Source organism: Lates calcarifer, unplaced genomic scaffold (genome assembly GCF_001640805.2).
Source record: "Lates calcarifer isolate ASB-BC8 unplaced genomic scaffold, TLL_Latcal_v3 _unitig_93_quiver_1492, whole genome shotgun sequence".
Taxonomy (NCBI): Eukaryota; Metazoa; Chordata; class Actinopteri; family Centropomidae; genus Lates; species Lates calcarifer.
Window position 1 is genome coordinate 1 of NW_026118109.1, and position 20000 is coordinate 20000.

Sequence of the window (20000 nt, forward strand, 5' to 3'; positions counted from 1 at the left end):
CTTTTGTAAATGTTGACCCACACCTCCAGGTGTTGCTGTGCTCAGATGTGTGTGTGAGAGGCGGGGATCACGTCAAAAAAGTGGTCTGTCAATAGAATGCATCAAGTTACTAGAAAGACACTAGAAAGATAAATTTGCATCTCTCTTTTCTCATTTTTTTTCTCTTCTTCCCAAAAACTAGTACTTGTATCTATCCATCAAGCCTACTAGCGACTTGCTAGTATAACACAGGTGACTGGGGAGGAAACAGAAATGATAAAGACAGAGGGAATTGATAGTTGGCATTATAACAGCATTTATTCCTATTACAGATTATTCTTTCATGCTTTTTATAACTGAAGTCAGAGATTGTAATTTAGCAGTTTGAGGATGACATCTGAGCTTTTGCTGCTCTCCTCCTGTGTTCAGACTGTAAAGCACACCTCCTGTTGGATGTTAATTTTCTGCTGTGCTCATCCCAGAGACGTGACACTGATCAATAGTCAGCTCAGTGGCTGCCATTTCGAAAACAAGATAGTTACCTCTGCAACTTGTAATCAGGCAGGGCCATCATAATGCTATTCCAGCACATCATTTATTCCCATTAGCGAAGGAATCATTGAAATGTTCCTGCAGTATATGGGTAATGTGAGGAGAATAGCACCGTGCCACCGGCTCAGAAATGCAATTAAAGAACAAATGCAACTTGTGCAAAAAGATGTATATGATCATATTTCTCTTTTACTTTCACCTTAACAAAGACTGATGCATCTCAACCACAGGCATATGAAGTAAATGAGATTGCATACAAACTGGTGATTTATCATTAAGTAAATTAGACTCAAACTTGCTGAAAGTATAATTTGCTTGTATTACCCTGAAGCATTTGGCAGTTCTGATCTCTCCAAAAGGAAAAATAAAATGAGAGTTTAAATTAAAGACAATTTTTGCTCTACATGCTCCTGCGAATGGTCACTTTACCACGAAACAGAAATAATTCCAGATTGAATGGAATGACTGAATGAAAGCATAATACACAGATCCTAGACCCTTAGCCTTGATAACATCATAGACTCGGGCCTTATTACAAACATGAGTTCAAAGAGGGGTAACAGTAAGAAGAGAGGACATGTTGGTCAGTGTTTAATAGAAGGAAAGAGGAACTGTCTGGAAGATTAGAATAATTAAGGTCTTTAAACTATTCTGTCAAGCTGACCATTCACTACTCTCAGAGAAAAAGAGAGAGGGAGAGAACGAGAAGGGGGGGGGTTTTCTGTCATTTTCAGACTAATCTATTTTTGTCATGGCTGGCCAGTTGAGACTCAGCTTTCTCATCAAGTCTTACATGGCACTTGGCTTCCAGACAGACAGCATGAGGACGAGTCGCTTGAAGTGTGTGTACATGTAAGTCCATGGATTACTGATTGCTGAGGGACAGAAGAGAGGAAGCCTGTGGATTGTGAATTTTTCTATCTTGGTATTAGGTAACTGTTCTTTATTATAATAAACTGGTTCCAACACTATTAATAAATGAGTGGCCACACAGAACAATTCTTTGATTAACAAAAGATGACATAAAATACATACAAAATAAAATGATTTGGTTTACACAATGGTTAGACAATAATTTCATTTAATCTCAGATATAAGGTGAGGGTTAGATCAACTCCAATGGACACAAAGCCATATTGACCATAGGAATAAACACCCAAAATCTCCAGAATGAAAATTAGTTTTTTCCATCCAACAAGACTTAATCTCTGCATTGGGCATTTGACTTTTACTTTTACCAAGAGAACATGAAAGAAAATGCTTAGACTAGGTAGAGTTCTCCTCCCTATTCATCTCCCTCTGTACAGAGCTAGAACAGTGACATTAAGCATTAATATTTGGCACTGAAAACAAAACCAAACTGAAAAATGAAACAGTGGTATAAAAAAATAAAAATAACTGAAAAATAAACACAGACCAAAAATTACCACTTCATAATATTGTTATATTACATTATTATAATATATTTTGTATTATAATGTGTTTTCAGTGATGATCTGCAGATTCTTTTGTCCAATCTGTCTGTTGTATTTTGTTAGTATTTTCGATGCCACTCGTTTTCGGTTTAAATTCTGCATCACTGTTTTAGCGTGAAGAGGCGGGGCTGGAGGGGAGGGGCAAGGAGGGCTGGTGGGCGGAGTAAAGAACTCTACATATAGGCTAGACACACACAGAAACAGGGGGAGAGAAAGTGGACATGGCACAGCTGAAAACCACCTTAGAGAGGCGTCAATTTTATGTAATGCTGCAACAGATCTTTTCTATTTTTGCGGGAAGCCACAGGCATCAAATAGTGGAGACCCGGAACTGTAGCCTAGCCAGGCTTAAGCCCGGCGTGCTGCTTGGCTGTGGCTCAAACCTGGTAACATAGGCACAGAAATGAAAACCAAGTCGTTCCTATTTACTATATATAAATATAAAGTCTATGGGTAGGGTCTGTATATGTCTGAATACAGTCTATGGTTGTTCCATGACCTCCACGCAATTCAACTCCAGCAGTGTGTCAAACCTGGCGTGTTGCTCAGGTCTGCTCTTGCCCTTGCCCCTCACCTCATTTTATTTTTCAGTAAAACTTTCAATGCCAATACTTGTTTTCAGTCCCTTTTTACAATACAAATATTTCAATGTCAGTGTTTCCTTTTTCAGTTTTTTTTCAGTGCCAAATCTTGATGTCACTGTTCTAGCTCCATACCTCTGCATTAACCAGATCTCTTGTCGTAAATAACACTACATTCCAATCTTATCCAAGGAACCAGTATCTCCGTATTTCCCCTAATGTCCGAAATCATCTGAAATAGTTGTCCAACTGCTCTGTAACCCAAATCATTTCATTGGTCAAATGTTTTCAGGCATCTCAGCGAAAATTCAAGATTCCTAGATTCCACCATATCGCTTCCTTCATTTCAACAGCTAATAGTTAATTCCTGTAGGTTTTATCACCTTTATATCTTTAATTTTATGTTTATCATTTATTCCATGTTAACAGAAAGTAGTTAATAAAATCATCTATATTTAGAGTGCATATGTGCTACATTCTTTAAGTTTCAGTCTTGTAGCCTTTCTTTTAGATATTCATCACGTTTCATCATATTTGCTTATTCCCCATAGAAAACCATTAAAAACAGATATCATCACCATCTAAACATTTAAGTTTTAAAACCATGTTTCTACCTGCAAACGTGTAGGAGTTATGTGCATTAAATAATGGATTAAACAGTACATGGAAGAAAACAGAAGATAGAAGAATAATAAAGAGTGAAGATTACATTAGAGTGATTGCTGAAAGCAAAGCCATTTCACAGAGAATTAGCTCTCCAGGTGAAATTTACTGGCCAGGTAGATTTACATGGGGCAATAATCATACTGACCTTAATGGTAATTACAATTAGCAGAACTCCCATGGCAATTCTCTCTGCCCGTAATCTAAATCCTGCATAGAATTATGTAGATGTTCTTCACATTCAAAGTGAAAAAGAGAACATAAATGATTTTGTAGCAAGATGGTTCTGTTTCCAACAGTTTGCTTATGACCTGTGAGGGCAGAAGACATTGCAGGATAATACTAATGGTAAAAAATATCGGTATCTTCCCTCTAAAATAGACTTGTGATAGACTCTGTTTTTCACTATTCGTCTTTGCTTCTGTTCCTTTTTATGACAACACAGAATCAGTTGATAACATCAACTCAATAGAAAACAAAATAAATCCAAAACAAACAAAAAACAATGACATATGATCCTTTATTTCTAAAACACTGCTGTGGAGACAAAGACTTCTCTTTTCTGTACCCCCTTGAAAACAATTGATCTTGTTATAACAGCTCTTTTTTCTTTGCATCCCTTGGCAAAATTTCCATAAATAATACCTTCACATCACTCACATGCACACAATCCCAATCCTTCAAAGGCATTAATACACAAAGTTACAAGTTAAAGAGATGTGAGCCTGCACCATTTCAGTATGCCAAATAACGAAGACATCTGTCCCTAATGACGGCTTCACCGCCCTAATAAAGTGCTCATAAATGAACAGTGAAACATCACAGTGGAGCTGTCAAACCACATTCAGTTCATGCATTTTGTGTGCTGTTTGCCTTGTTGATCTTAGCTAATTGTGCATGAGAGCATGACTGTATTATAAGAAGTATGGTCTGGATCTGCTCTAAATGACAAGTGCCCTGAGATAACTTCTGTTATGAATTGGCACTATATTAATAAAAGTGATTCGACAGGTGTAATATTTGAGTCCCATAATCTTGCCTGCTATCTTATGGTGTCACTGAGCATGTTAAGGCCCCTTCTCTCGCCTAGGCTGCGGTTGAATAGTAAAAAAAAATTTCCTGACCTCGAAGGAAAATGTCATGAGATCAAGGAAAAACACAAGGGAGAATTCATAAAGACTTAGGAAGAGAACCTTATTTAGATAATCCGACTGCACTTACATTAAGCTTTTATTTCAAACCAACACATGGAAGACATGTACAGTGACAAACTCTGTGCTGTAGGCTACAATTCAGGCTACAATTCAGTTTCCTGTCCAAAACAGCTGACCACCTCCTAAAGAAACAGTGTTTTCAACAGTTTAACAGTTTATACACAGGGAATATTCCACCATCAATTACTCAGAGGAAACAACAACAAAAAAGACAAACAGGATTGAAATGTTTAAATAAAATAATTACACGAAAGGAATATGCAAGTATAGAAAGTTGAGCCATTAAAATAATAAATAAAAATAAGGAATTGTACAAGGGTCCAGAGTAAATTGTATTCAGACAGAAGTATATTGAGTTTCCTGTCACGGGGCTTTTTAAATACATTTGTTAGGAATAGAAATGCATTTTTTAGTTTATTCCACAATGGGGAAACTACGATGGCGCATTGCTTTAAACGCTGCTGCTGCGAGAAATTAAGGCATGACATTCTCTGCTTTCCTTTCGTGAAGGAAGGTCCGGTGTATCCTATGCTAAAGGAAATAAGATAGGAAGCACTGAAACATATTTTTGTGGTTGCAAGGGTGTGGCACAGCAACGGTTACAAGGTTCACCTGATCCTCATCATCCCATCAGTGCTCTGCTGTCACCCTCATCGCCAGATTGTGGGCTTTACCTCGTGTTAACTCTCTTTGCCACTCAGTCCAGCTTGTGTAGTTAACTGAGTTTTTTCCTTGTGTTTTTTGAGCCTTTCTCCTGTGCCCCCGTTTGCCTGTCCATTGCTGCTGCCTATTCATCCAAGTTACAGCTATGAACAAACACAATCTCTTCTAACTAATCAACAATCATTGTATCATTTTTGTCTATTCTGAATATATAATTCAGACATTATCAGTGTAGATTGGAAAAAGTATGTGGCTTGGCTAATAACATCAACAAAAACTAGATGGAGTCAGGAGCTGGCAAAGAAGCTGGCAGTCAATGAAACCAGATTGTGGTTGTACTCTGACTTAAAAACAAACAAACAAACAAAAAACACTCAGAAGTTTGTTACTCAAAAGAAGAATGTGCTGATATGAATCAGTTGTAGGGTGTCACTGAGTCATCTTTAAGAGTTCAGATATTCATCAGTCCACAGTCAAACTGTCTATAAATAGAGACAATGTGGTGCTGCAGCTACTTTCCTTTGAAGTGGGAGCCCAGCCAAGTTGACTCTAAAGGAACAAGACAGAATACTCAGTGAGGTAAATTAGAAGCCCAGAGTAACAGCTAAAGGCTTAAAGGAATCATTGGAGTTGGTTAACATCTCTATTTGTGAGTCTACCCTCCAAATTATGGTTTAGAATTAGGGGGAAATGAGGACTTGTGCAAAATAGTATATATCAGGGTAATTGGTGCCATCCTCCCACACCTTTCAAAATAATTGTGATTTTTATATGAATCCTTTTTAAAGACTTGATTCTGGGTCGGACTGAAAGTTACATAGAGTAGCCGCTAGGAAGAGCCATTATGCTAAGGAATCTACATATGGTTCAACTTGCTGGCTGCCTTCCCCCTTCATAACACTGCTCTGAGATGTCAGCTAATTATCCATAACAGTTATGACCATTTCCTCTCAGCTTCCATTATGAGCTCAGCTAATAGTGGGTCCAGGAATGTGACAAGACGCTAGTGTTTATTGCTGGTGGAACACACATACTGTAACACTGCTGGAATTACTTTCATCTGTGGACGCATTCATTTTTTGAAGTCTGAAATCAACATTTCCCAAACTTTTCTCAGCAGAGTTTTCCTTCTCAGTCAGCTGAGGAGAGCAGTGATGGCAGGAGCACCATGAGCCTTCCGGGGTACGTTGTCTTTCAGGATTCCCCTGTGTCTCCTCTTTGTAATAGCCCATGACATAAGCCATTGAATTTAGTTTTTTCCTCAAAAGTATTCCACAGTTTTCTCAGAGAAGTGTGGCTGTAACTGCAGTTTAAGTTAGACGCAAAAATGTAAACCTCACAGTGTATTTACAAGAAAATGAAATATAACTGTTTGCTTTGAATTCATCATTCTTGACTCACCACTCATGGAAACCATGTAAGTGATAAAGTTGTCATTTAGGACTCATTAGAATGTCATAAACAGCTCATTTATGATATTACATCAAAATTGTTTGTCAAATAGCCCATTTGTAAAATTAATCAAAGGTAAACTACAGAAGCACATTCTAAACAAGGACTTGAACCGAACAAATGAATATATTATTCAGCTGTAAGATTTTCTATAGACTGCATATGAGGTGAGAGGCAGTGAGGTGTAAAATCATTCAACCTGCACCTTCTCATTTGAAGGTTTTGAATACAGTCTACCCATGGCTGTACTCCACCATCAGTGACAACTAAGCCTTTTGAAATACAGCATTCCTGAGACACAATATGATCTGTACCATTGATGAAAGTGCACATTTCACACTATTCACTGGGAAATCTCATTATATACTTTAATTAGATATTTTCTCTGAACTGATTCACCCTCAGACTTGCCCGAATTGACTTTTTTTTCTCTAAAAAGATATCAAAGTGCATGAAAGATCAGAAACCTTCCCTGACGTGTGCCGTAAAGTTACAAAGTTTGAAAAATTCAGGGAAATCCATTAAAGACCTTTCAAAGAGTAAGTCATTAAGCTTCCATTTTACATTTCACTATTGTTGGGCCAAATTAAAGAGGGAAAAGCAGACATAAGTTAGGACTGCATGGCTTTAAACTTTAAATCCAAACTTTTGTGCTGAGGTACTTTAAAATCCATGTTAAATAAGGGTGGCTGACCACATTTGTTATCAGTGGGTAGAATAGGTGCTGCATTTTCTGTGTTAAGACAATGGAGGTACAAAGGTGTGGTTCAAGTTTGTGGTTTGTGGGTCACAAAACCATAGAACATTTCATCCACTGTAGAATATCAAAAGTGAACTCACTGTCATCCCACCATCCGACTGTCATAGCAGAAATCATGATGAATGGATGCAGAAAAACTATGTACAACTTTGTCTTAGAGCGCTGACCTGATAGGCCAGTTTGAACTGGAAAGGCGGGCTCTCAGGTTAAATATATGGTTACATATATTTTAGTGGAGTGCACACCTTCCACCACCTTCATCTTTATCCAGGTTGTTAATGTAATCAAATATAGTTGAAAATATTTTAACAAATTATTGTTTTTTTCTCAAGACAGGCTCTCCATTGCACTTAGCATTTAAACCTATTAAGGCACCACACCAACATGCCAAATCCCACACTGCTCAGGAAAACACACCCACAGGGTTCTGGTTGTTGAATCCTCTTTTGATGATGTCACTGGAATTACCTCTGTCTCTGTCATGTAATGCAGGGCTGCCAAGTTTTCTATCATCTCTCTCACTCGCAGAAGTTAATCAGCTCATCCTGTGGATGAAGCCCTGGCAGCGACTGAGTCCCAGCATACCCATCTGGTCCAAACTGTCCAACCAGCTGCTCCAATCACAATCATAGAAGAGCACAACAATCCACACTTAAAATGAAACCAGTAATCACAAAGGTTAAGGTGCTGACTTTAAGAACTAATTCTTTAATCTTTACATTCATCTTGGGTAAGTGTAGATAGATGATCATTGTCCCAATTCATCATACTACTACAAGGTCTGCACTAATAACTGTACATGCAAAATAAATCAAAATAAAAACCTTACATTTTCAGAAAAAAAGACAAAAAAGAAAGATCTAATTACAGTACTTTGTCATGCAATTACACCTAGCATCTCATATCCACAGTGACCATTTGTCTTATTTGAGGCATATTAATGCAGAAACTGCATTGTCATTACATATCCCCAGTGGGAAAATGTCATTCAGCAGTTTCCAGAGGTTCCTAAAGGAAATCTGGATATTTTTTTTTTATCTAATGAAACCATGTTTGACAGATATAACGTTTGTCTTTTGTGGTTCTTAAGGCTGTAGATGCATGCCCTTGTTGCCTCTGAGACTCCTATGAAAGATATTTTAATGAGGTTCACAAACTGTCAGCACTGTGTCTGGATAATTTAGATGAAGTATTAATGAACAAAGCATGAGATGCAAAAATGTTTTTCCACTTACATAATCAAATCAATACCCAGATTTGTACTGTAGCACTCTGAACATTTCAGCTTAAGAGAGTGTTTGAGAGCTGCTTCACATGCACATCCTACCATGTTTAAACCATGGCTGGAGTATTGTGTAGAACTCCTGACTAATTAACATTCTGGAAATGGCCTTCTGCATCTCCAAAGCTAAGTGCCATCAGAAATGAAAAGAAGAGAGTTTCTTCTGTTTCATTGACTCCAGCTCTCCAGTTGAAATGTCACAGTATTGACCCCATTCAGCTCCACCATGTAAGGAGGAAAAAAAAAAACAAAAAGAAACTAAAAACAAAACAAGGCAGTCTCAAACTAACTGCTCAGTTCTTCAAAGTATTTCACAGGAACTTCACATTTTAACCTTATTTCGATTCTGTGACCTTTTGCTGGACCTGTCACAGATTGGATCCAAGGAGATTGCTTCCTGAATTGAAATGTGTGACCATGTCAGAGCAGAGGCTTTTATTCCCCCTCTGTTCTCACGAGAGAAGGTTGGTTTGCTTTCATTTTATCTTTCTGCTCTTCAACTCTCAACTTGATCACCTTCAAATTTACATTCATATTGTATATGAATCAGAAAAAATGCTTTATCAAAGCCATGAGTATGAAAATTATCCTTTTTTTTTTTATTTATTTCTGGTTGTTGACTAGGCCCTAGTCACTAGGAGAAAGATCGCACAGAGGGACAGAGGATGCAACTCTCACTATGGTGGACCAAATAGCTAAACACAAAATATAGATTTATTAGCAATGGAAACAAGGGGTTTGTCACAACTAGCCACAGGACTAAAACAGAAGCCCAAGGCAGACTCAGTTTTGTGGTGAAGGGGAGGCCCCCTAACTAGTGGTCACCAGTGACTGAGCACTGAGACAACCCCAGGAATTTAGCTGCAGGACTGACAATATCTAGTTTTCCACCAGTGCTTAAAAAGTATTTGACACATATAAGTCATTTAAACTGAGCAGATTTAAAAAATATAATGGTCTGTAAAACTTGGCACATCGATGTCACTTAAATAGTGTCTAATCAATGAATACTTGCGGTGAGGTGATGTCTGTTGGTGATGGTGTGTGACAGAAACACAAAATATGATTTTGGACACTAAGATGAGCTGGAGATGAAATAGCTTTGTTACCATAGTAATTGAAGTTTAATTGTTTCCTAACTAGATGCACTGCTCCAGGAACTTGAAGAGACTGAGGTGCAGGTTATGGAGCCTCTGACTGCTTCCAGGCCACAAGAAGCGTAATGACAGCAGAGAGGTGTCTGGATCCAGATTGTAATAGATGCTGTGTTGAAAAGGCAGTGGTGGAGTGCAAGGAGTGCTTGCCTTCATCATTTCTTTGTGAGGACTGTGACTATTAAGTCAACAGCGATACTCCAGAAACTGCAGGTCAATGACCTCTGGTTTTTATGCACCTTTATCTCCTACAGTAGCGGTGCTGGTAAAGGACGGAGATTACTGCCATGATTCTCAAGGTAAAAACTATACAGTATATGTCTGTATTTTTTTCAAATAATGATTATGCTCTCCGTCAGCTTTGGATTTCCCTCACCTGGAGAACAGAATCCAGCCATTCCACCTTGTGGTACTCTATAGACCACCAGGCCCCTATTAACAATTTTTAGAAGAATTTGGAGACTTTATCTAAGGTCTTGTTACATATACTGATGAAATTCTAATTATGGGCGACTTTAACATTCACTTAAATTAGACCTGTGACCCTTTAAGTAAAGACTTTCTGGCACTTACTGATACTTTTGGGTTCACCCCAGCTGTACATGAACCTACTCACTGTAGTGGTGACACTCTTGACTTGATTCTTTTGCGTGGGACAGAGTTGTTTAATCTATTTCTCCTCTTATTTTTGTTATCTCAGACCACTTTCTCATAAAATTTGTAGCAACTTTAGCCTGTCCACCTAACATTGTTTCATACATATTTACCACTTGATACACTGGTCTCTCGACTTCAACTGCTCTTGGTGAGCGATTACCAGAGGTCCTGGCCCCCTTTCACTGCAAGAGGCTCTGTTGAAAATTATACAAGGGCCTTAAACCCAGCTCTGTTTAGTCTCCTTAATTCAGTTGCACCTCTCACCACCAAAGACAAACAGTCAAAGAGGTCTACACCCTGGTTCTTGATATTTCTCAGAAAACAAAACTGTATCAGTCAACGTAAATCACAGAAACATGAGATAGAGAACAGTAATAGAATCTAAAAATACATACATAAATACAAACATAAATTAAAAAATTGGATGATTTGATGTAGGCACGAAAGATACTCCCAACTGAAATACATTAGTTTGAAAGTTGTGGTGAAAGGCAAAAGAAAAAAAGGAAAATTTGTCTGTGGGCACGAATCAATAGATTAAATTTTGTGACCATTTCACATTCTGCAGTGAAACTGCCAGCCATCAGTATGGGTCCTGGCAGAGAAACTATTTTGGTTGACATGAAGGGTGTGTGGTCCTAAATAAAATGTAACCATGTCTTCATTTCAACATATCCCTGCATTTTACATTACAGCTTTGGATGTTACTTCTCATAATTTGATTTCTACTTTTTCACTAGGATAAAATGATGTCCCCTTCCCAGAGGTCAGCTGCAGCACCTATTTTACCCACTGGTGTCCTGGAGTGACAGATATCCAGCAGAGTGTGGCACCTGGCCCGCCACAGCAAGCATGGGCAATAGCAGAGTTTTCAATGTTGAAGTTTTCTGCTCATTTCAGGAGGTTAAGACTGCTGCACCAGGTAGTGCCAGAGTGGCATTTTGTCAGCTTCCTGACCAAAAGACCTTACACCATGGAAGAGTGAGCTAAAAAGTTGAGTAAGAGGCATTTTCTGGTTTCTATGAGAAAGTATTAAGAGCAATACTAGAAACAAAGTGTTGTTTGTTTTAAAACATGAACACAGCATTTAGTATTTGATACTTCCATATATTTCAAGAAGTGTATAAAGTAGGTCAGTGTATTTTCACCATAATGTTGTCTTAATTTATCTGGATGTTTGCCTTTATGCAGAATGGTAAAATCTGTGGAAATACTCTGAACAAGAGCTTTCTGGATTGGGCCATTTGCAGTTATGAAGTGGAGAAGCTGTGTAAGGAGCAGCCATTTTCTTACCCAGCTTGCAGCCGATACAGGTACACAGACTTGGAGAATAAAGCTTCTCGGGTGTGGTTTTAGTATTTTATTTAGTATTTTAGTTAGCACTTGAGTAGCTGAGCATGAGGATATATGGCATGTGCACACACTCCAAACACAATGGGAGATTTTGCAAGTTACAGAATTGTGAAGCTGGGGAGACAGTCTGGCAGTGAATGAGAGCCTGACTGTGATGTACCAATCAGTTAAGGTTTACACCTCAAATACACAACCTCAATGGACTTAGATGTTTACATGATTACAAGTAGCAGGGGGCTTGTGACTGTCATGACCCATCCCCTTAGTGAATTGTTATTTTTCTCTTGTGTTTCTAGTGGGGTCTTTGTCTTCCTGTTTTATTTTGTAGTTACCTCTCTGGTGTGTCTCTGGTGTTTTTACTTCCACCCTTTGTTCTGTTTCCCTCCTTTTTTCAGTCTCACCTGTGTCCCATTTGTAATCATCCCCCAAGTCTATATAGTCTTGTCTCTCCCCCTTTCAGTTGTTGGGTGGCACAGTGTGCAGTGGTTAGCATTGTGCCTCACAGCAAGAAAGTTCTAGGTTTACGCCGTGGTTCACCTGGGGTTTTTCTGTGTGCAGTTTGCATGTTCGTGCTGTGTGTGTGGATTCTCTAGCTTCCTCCCACAGTCCAAAGACATGCAGGTTAGGCTAACTGGTTACTCTAAATTGCCTGTAGATGTGAACGTGAGTGTGTATCAGTGAATTCCTGTTGTCAGCAATGAAAGTTTGTAAAACTAGCCAGAGTGAAACAGTCACTGCAGAGACTGCGGTCACTGCGGGTGTTGGTGGTGTTCCTCAGTTCTTCATTAGTGTGGCTCTGCACAAAATTAATCCACCTCCTCCTAATGCCTTTTGAAAATTTCATGCTGTTCTGCAAACTACTGCATCCAGGGAAGATGCATTTGCAGGGCGACAGCATAGCTAGCTAGCAAAACTTGTAATAACATTCAGCCAGGCAGGATAAGCTCTGATGTTAATGCAGTGCTACAGTCGCAGTGTTAGAGGCAGAGGCTGGATTTCTCTCAACCCCTGCAAATTACTCATAAAAAAGAAGATTAAAACCTATTGTTTTTACCTGTGAGTGTCCATTTCCTCCAGGTGAAAAAATCTATAATAGTGGAACATTTTATATAGCCATACCTCTCAGATGTAACATGCTGTATCAGCCATAGGATTCATGGCATTTTGACCATTAATATTCTGAGAGGTATTTCATGATGACGGAATCCTCGTATTAGATTCACTTTTTGTACCTTTTGGCACCATTTGGTCAAATTGAAATTACTGAGATATTATCCTTAACATATATTGCTCTTTCTATTCAGCTGCAGCTGCTGCTATTGATCTGTCCACAGCTACAGAGCAAGGACATGACAGTCATAGCAAAAGCCTCTATCATGGGGCAATGCAAAGCATGTCAAAGAAATCTGAGACATCTGTTTCAACTCACCTGTCCTCCTATCTTTAAAGGAAGTTACACATAGCCACATACACAAGAGTTGGCTTGTGACCTGTCCCCCCATCAAGCGTCTCATGAGAGACTATTTAGAACAGCAGGAGATGTTGTGTCTCCCCATCACTCCTGACTGCTCCCAGCTCCTGTGGTTGATGATACTGACAGCACTCATGTTGCTGTAAGGTAATCATAAATCTGCACAGTCCAACCACAGATACCACAGATTGAGTCATAGTAAAGGAACTGAATGCTTATGTCAGTATATTTTTCCTCTTTTAATGAATTTGCAATAAATTATAATATTCTCTTTTCACTTTGTCATTATGGGGTATTGATTGGAGATTGATGAGGGATTTTTTTTTTGCTGTTTTAGCTGCAATGTCACAAAATGTGAAAAAAATTAAGGGGTCTGAATACTTGACCCCTTCATTTTTTTTAGTACCAAGCAGACAAAAGTTAGGCATATAGTTAGCATCAGGCTAGTAGAGGTTAGCAAAGCAGGAGAGACTGGTAGATAATAAATGATTATATATTTAAAAAAAAACACCTGATGATTTAAGAATGAAGAAAACAATTTAATAAATCTACATGCTAAAAGAATGGAAATAAGAGGATAGCAGCAAGCAAAGCAATCTAAACAAGTTATCTGAAGCTTAGAAGGACTGACTGTATAGTTAGTGCACTGTTTGTAATCCTGCGGCCTTGGAAATAGCACAAAGACTGAATAAAATATGGGAGGGAGGTACCAAACAACAAGTTTTTAAAAAGCACTAGGAGTCCGAGGGAAGTCCACAATTGAAGGAGGGTGCTGGGCTGTTCTGAGTGAAGACTCAAAGACAGTGTAAAATCATGGATAAGCAAGATAAAAAAAAAAAAAAGTGTGTAGAGCCTTAGGAAGGAGTCCGAAGTGATCTTCAGTGTGTGTGCACACTATTTTGTCCATTTTGTTTGATGGGCAACACTCACCCAGCTGCTGGTCCAGACCGGGTGTTGGCTCCAGTAGGCTTGATGTTTGTTTGTCTCCTGTTTAGGCCATATTGGTATGTGTTGTGGTTTTCCTACCAACATTTAAATAAAAAAAACATAAATAAAAACAACAATAAAAACTACACAGTGAAAGGTTAAAAAAGGTACAGCTGTTTCAGTAAAAACTTGGCTAAAGTCAGTTTTTTCTGTGAATAAAGATAAAAAGGGCAAGAGAATTTTTATTTTTTGTTTATTACAGGTTGGGTACCGCAAAAGAGCTGTTAGGCTGCGTTTAATCCTAGAGGGACTCTGGTGTTTAATTTTCCCATCCCTAAAGCCTTGTGTCTCTGTCGTTGGCCCTCCATCCATGCCACGTCTATCTGCAGACCAGTGATGGACAAATGCTGTATGGGATGGATCTGAAAATGCTGAACCAAGTGAGTTTGCAGTCTGCCCTCCCCAGTAGTGTAAAGACGCTGTTTAAGTCTTGTCATTAAAGGTTGGCTCAATTCACCTGTATACATGAGATTACAGGAGTGGAATGTTATGCAGTAGATTAGACTTTGGGTTTCCAAGATGTTCCGTGATTGAGGCACCAGCTCCACCATGTGGGTTTAAAAGAAACTTTCTTGGCTTTAAGGCCCCGTGTTTTTCCCTGTATGGTCCTTTTTCCTGCCTGCAGAATCTAGCATATCAATTTTATCCACCATTTTAATAAGAATGTGGTTCCTTTATATTTTTTTAAGAGACAAAAGCTCTGCATACTTTGTTAAAAGTTCCCAGTTATTTTTATAAAGCAACATTTTGATCTACAGGAGCTCTTTGTCAGGCATTGTCAAATCTCCATCACAGAGCTGAACAGGCAATATATAGAGACTAGTACATTCATCACTCAGGTGATTGATTGAGAGTCAATCCACTAACAGGCTGGACCAATCAAACTGTGTGAAATACCACAGCTGAAAAATTGAGAGTGTAGATCACAGGTCACATAAATTTGTTGGGCAAAACTGCTGAATAGAGAAATACAATATTATCTACACACACAGAAAAAATACACACACACACGCATATATATATATATATATATATATATATATATATATATATAGATAGATAGATAGATAGATAGAGGTCTTTTGACAGCATGTTGTTTTTCCTATGTAAAACAAGCCACAGGGACATTTGATCACATAAATGAGATTTTTTGTGTTACAACTAATGATTACCTTGATACTTTGAAATCATTATTAGCACAGTGTGCAAATCTTTTGTCTTGATTTTTGCCTCTAGTTCAACTCTTTGATCTGGCACCTGTGAACATTTTTTGAATGTGCTTGCTCTACACTTTGCTTTAACACCTGGACCTCATCCGGCTGAAACATCGACAACATATATTAAGGGTAGGAATTATTGTGGGGGGCCCACCCCCACCATCACTTCACTGGCCCTGGAAGGCTTGGCTATGTAGAAAGATTTACTGTTAGCTGTGTGTTTGTTTATGGATTGTGCATCTACCCTGATGTGTCCCTTGCTCTTATTTCTCCTATCCATGATTGGTCTCCAAGTTCTACAAAGTTGTCCTCGGATGAGGAAGCAGGTGGATTTTGTACTCCCCTTTGGATCGCCTGGTCCTGACCCTGTCTGGGGAGAGGGGAAGGGCAAAGGAAAACTGCGGAGGTGACAGCGGTTCCTGTCCCATTGATCACCTGGACTATGGGAAAGAGGGGCAGCAGCAAGACCCCTTCCACCAAGCCCATTAGGGGTGTCAACTTAGAGTTCTCTCTCCTGTTGCTCTCTTATATTGAGTTTTGTTTGCCCTTGATGGAGAGACTTATGGTAAGTTACTGTTTGTTGTGGTTGTGGTCAGGGTGGGAACTCGTCCTCATCCTTCAAACTCAGTACTGAGAGGGGTAACCCCCCCCCCGCCTAAATCGTCAGCTGGGTCAGTCTTGCCTCATAGCATGTTCTGGCCCAGCCGACACCAATTTGAAAGGTACAGTAGCTCAGAATAGTGTTGAGGTAATGGTCTTGGAGGATGGTGAGATTGTTTAGCATCTAATCCTCTGTGTTTTTGCCAACAGCTGTCCTACTCTCCTCAGTAGGTAAGGATTAAAAAAAGCAGTAAGTTTGATTAAATGCTTACCACCCAACCCCACCCTCCACCTTGTATAGCTTGTATTAGTTTGAAGTAATTCTTGGCCAGTTTGTGTAGTGTGTTCACTAAGGGCCTGCTGGAAGTTTTTTTTTCCTTTTATTCCCTTTTCTAATTCTGCTGTGTTTCCCTTTTAGGTGTGTGAGTAATATCCCTGTTTCTATCCCTATCCTGTTGAATTGCTGCACTCCTTGCTGCTTGGCTGGAGTGGGCCGCCTGGAATCTGGGAAGAAAAAGACATTGACATCAGTGTTGAGACCTACTTGTTGCCTGGTGTGTATGCCCACATGCCACAAAATAAATGTATAGTTAGATAGATAGATAGACAGATATAAAAAAGTGCTGGTGCTGCTCTGAGTCCAAGGGCCATAGGTGCTCGGTATGGTACGGTAAGCGCCTCTGAGAATCACAAGATTAAGGATGGAAGCAGGGTGAGTAATTTTCTCTAAGATATTTCATGCTACCATATTTTCTGAAAATGCCATAAGATCCTGATGGATCTGAGGGAGTCTAAGGTGGAAGTGTTTGTTGTTGTTTTGTACTTGAACAATAGCGGCAAAACAATACATAACAGAAAAATGAACAGAGATAGAGTATGCTTTGGGTTTGCAGGGAGATGTTTTCTATGATTGAGGCACCAGCTCCCCCATGTGGGTTAAAAAGGAACTTTCTTGGCTTGAAGGCCCAAAGTTTTTCCCTGTTTGGTCCTTTTTCCTGCTTGCAGAATCTAGCATAACAGTTTTAGAGCCCTTTAATAACAATGTGGGGGTTCCTTTGTAGTTTCAAAAGGGCTTTTCTCTCCTCCAAAATGAGAGGATTTTCCCTCTGTGTAGGAGGCAGGTAGGAATCCAAGCACTGCAAAACACAGTAGATGAGTGCTTTAGCAACTGGGACTAATCTGGCTGAACGTTGACAGGCTCAGGATGTTGGATCTGGCATCCTAGAAGAGGTCATCCAGGGCCTCGGGGCCAAAGAAAAAGAAAGTAGAATTAACGGTTTGTGTGGACTGATTCTGTGTTTTATGTCTCTGCAGACTTGTTTGTACAATATGGTATCATGTAGAGAACTATGGTTTTGCTATGGGAGAAATGAGTTAATGGGGTTGAGTCCGTTTATGCCAGACAACAATAGAATAGGTGGTCTTGTTTTGAGGTGGAATAGTGACAGTTGAAATATGAATCTGAATATGATTTGGAGTTTAGGCTTGAGTCGGCGTAGGGTGAGGATCATGGTTAGGGTCCAGGAGAGAGTCAGGGTTAACCATTAGTCTTATCCTAAAAGATGTTGCTGCTGTAAGGGCTAAGACATCCCCCAAAAAAAGATCCATCCAGAAAAAAACATCAGTTGAGCATTACCTCGGTCGAACAGTGAAACCTGCAGACAAATTCATCAAACACAACAATTTGCATGCAAAAAGGCAATGCAATAAAAGGAAGGGGAGAAGGGGAGGAAAAGGAAAACACAAAAATCCAAGCATGCTTTAAATGCCATACATAAATATTTTCCTGCCCTATAGAAACACACACAAAAACAAAACCTACATGGCAGGAAATGTTTAATATGCTACATAGGTAATAAAATAGCAAATAAAAAAGTCTGTGAGGTAATATTTTTTTATCTTGTGTGCAAAAAATATCTTGTGTGAACCACTGAACCTCACCTACCTGTCAACCTACTCTAACACTTAATATTACATCAACATGGATTCACTGAGTTATGCTACAGTTTGAGACCCATTTTTTTCTATTGCAGTTAGCTTCCTTCCTTGATCAGACAACCAACTTCCAGCCACTAGCCTTCAGTAAAGCCCTTAAATGGGCCAAGCTAGATATGGCCGCTGACTCACCAACAGCTCTATAGACACTCTCAAATCCATGGTACTTCAGGGCTAACCGTGAACTCCCCCACAGGGTGTAGAATTGTCTCTACTCCATCACAGCCTAAGCAGGCTGAGCAGATTCCACCGCCTCGTCCATCCACGGGCTTAATCTCAACAGGGAGTCTGGGAACAGTGGCCAAGCCATAGGAATCAGCCTACTCACAATGACAATAATCATAACAACACCACAAATAGTCCTACGCTTCAGCAGCTGAAGTTCAGTAACATCACAGTAACAGCTCAGTTAAATGGCCTATCTACATCCACTGACACTCTACCACCACCTAATGACAGACCGTGGAAAGTACAACTACAATCCCCAGACCTGAGCTGTTGTAGTCCATCATGCCTTTCCTCACCTGTGAAGCCTTATGAGCAGACTGACCCCACACTAGTACAGGCCCAGATCGAGAAGAAATCTACAGTCCACCCCTCTCAGCTTCCTCCCAGTTCTGCCGTGACATCGACCTCTTCTGATAGCAGCAACACAGCAGACAATGGGGCCTCCTCAGAAGCCCCTCTGGCCTCCCCTATTTCTCCCCTTCCGGGGACCTGAAGGTCACAGTCACGAAGCTACACACCACAACATACAGCGATGTAGCAGTAGCAGGTATAGACTCATTCTCTCCTACTTCCTCACTTTTTCGACCCTCTGTCACAAACCCCTCCACCACATTAAGATGGTGATTCTCAGAGGGGACATTTCTACCTTGTGATGGAAAAACACTGCAATGCCACAGTGTCCAATTCAGGTGATTCAAAGAATTCACAGGGTAATGTGTGCATTGTATTTGGAAACCTCTTTCTAAGTGCTGTTGCATAGATGCTCAATGTTCATGATGGGTAATTAATTCATAATGCATTTCATAATTTCAAGTAATTAATAAATCAGCACTTAAATAATTTGTATTTCATGATAGGTTATAATTTAAATCTGAGTTGATTTGATGCATAGTTAATTGATTTGTTCCAGATAGAATGGAGTAAGACATGAAATAGTGCGTGAATGAACTATGTGCTGTCGCATTTGGCAGAACTAACAGGAGTAAGGTCTCTCTTACCCATGAACTGCACATGAGCATATACCTCTTACGAGGCTCAAGTGTTAGCATCAAAGTATGGAGTTCCATTTGTGCCAAAAATATGTCTTTGTGCTATGTTTATATCTATGTCTGTGTATATGTCTATGTTTTTGTCTATGTATATGTCTGTTTTTTTTCTTTGTTTATGTCTTAGTCAATGTGCACACTGTCTATGTTTAATTCAACTTTAAACTGCACTAGCTATTTATTAGCCAGCGAGTGCTAATGTTAGCCAGCTAGCTAACTTATCACAAGACACACTGAAAGTCATTCAGTTGTGTGAATGCAGCTCACTTACCAAGCATTTTACTTTAAAAGCAGCGCTAATTGTTTATTGTGTAGTTTTTTTACAAAGCAGAGAACAAGTCCCTTTAATTGAATATGTGAATATATCAGGTGTGAGGCTATGCGAGACTTCCCTGTCCATATCCTGTTTATTACTGTATTATAGTATATATTACTCACTAGGATTTCATCAGGTCAAAACTTGAGAGTTGAAAGTTTTTTGATTTTACTTTTTAGAAAGTTTAGTCTCAAACAGTGAAATTCAAGTTAAGAATGAAGCGCACATTTCTGTGACTGAGGTCTGACCCAATTAAAAGTCTGAATTGGGATGGCAGCAATTAATCTTAATCTGACAGGTAACTCCAGCACTAAGATAAATTCAGCAAAAGTATAATTTTTCAGCACCCATGCCC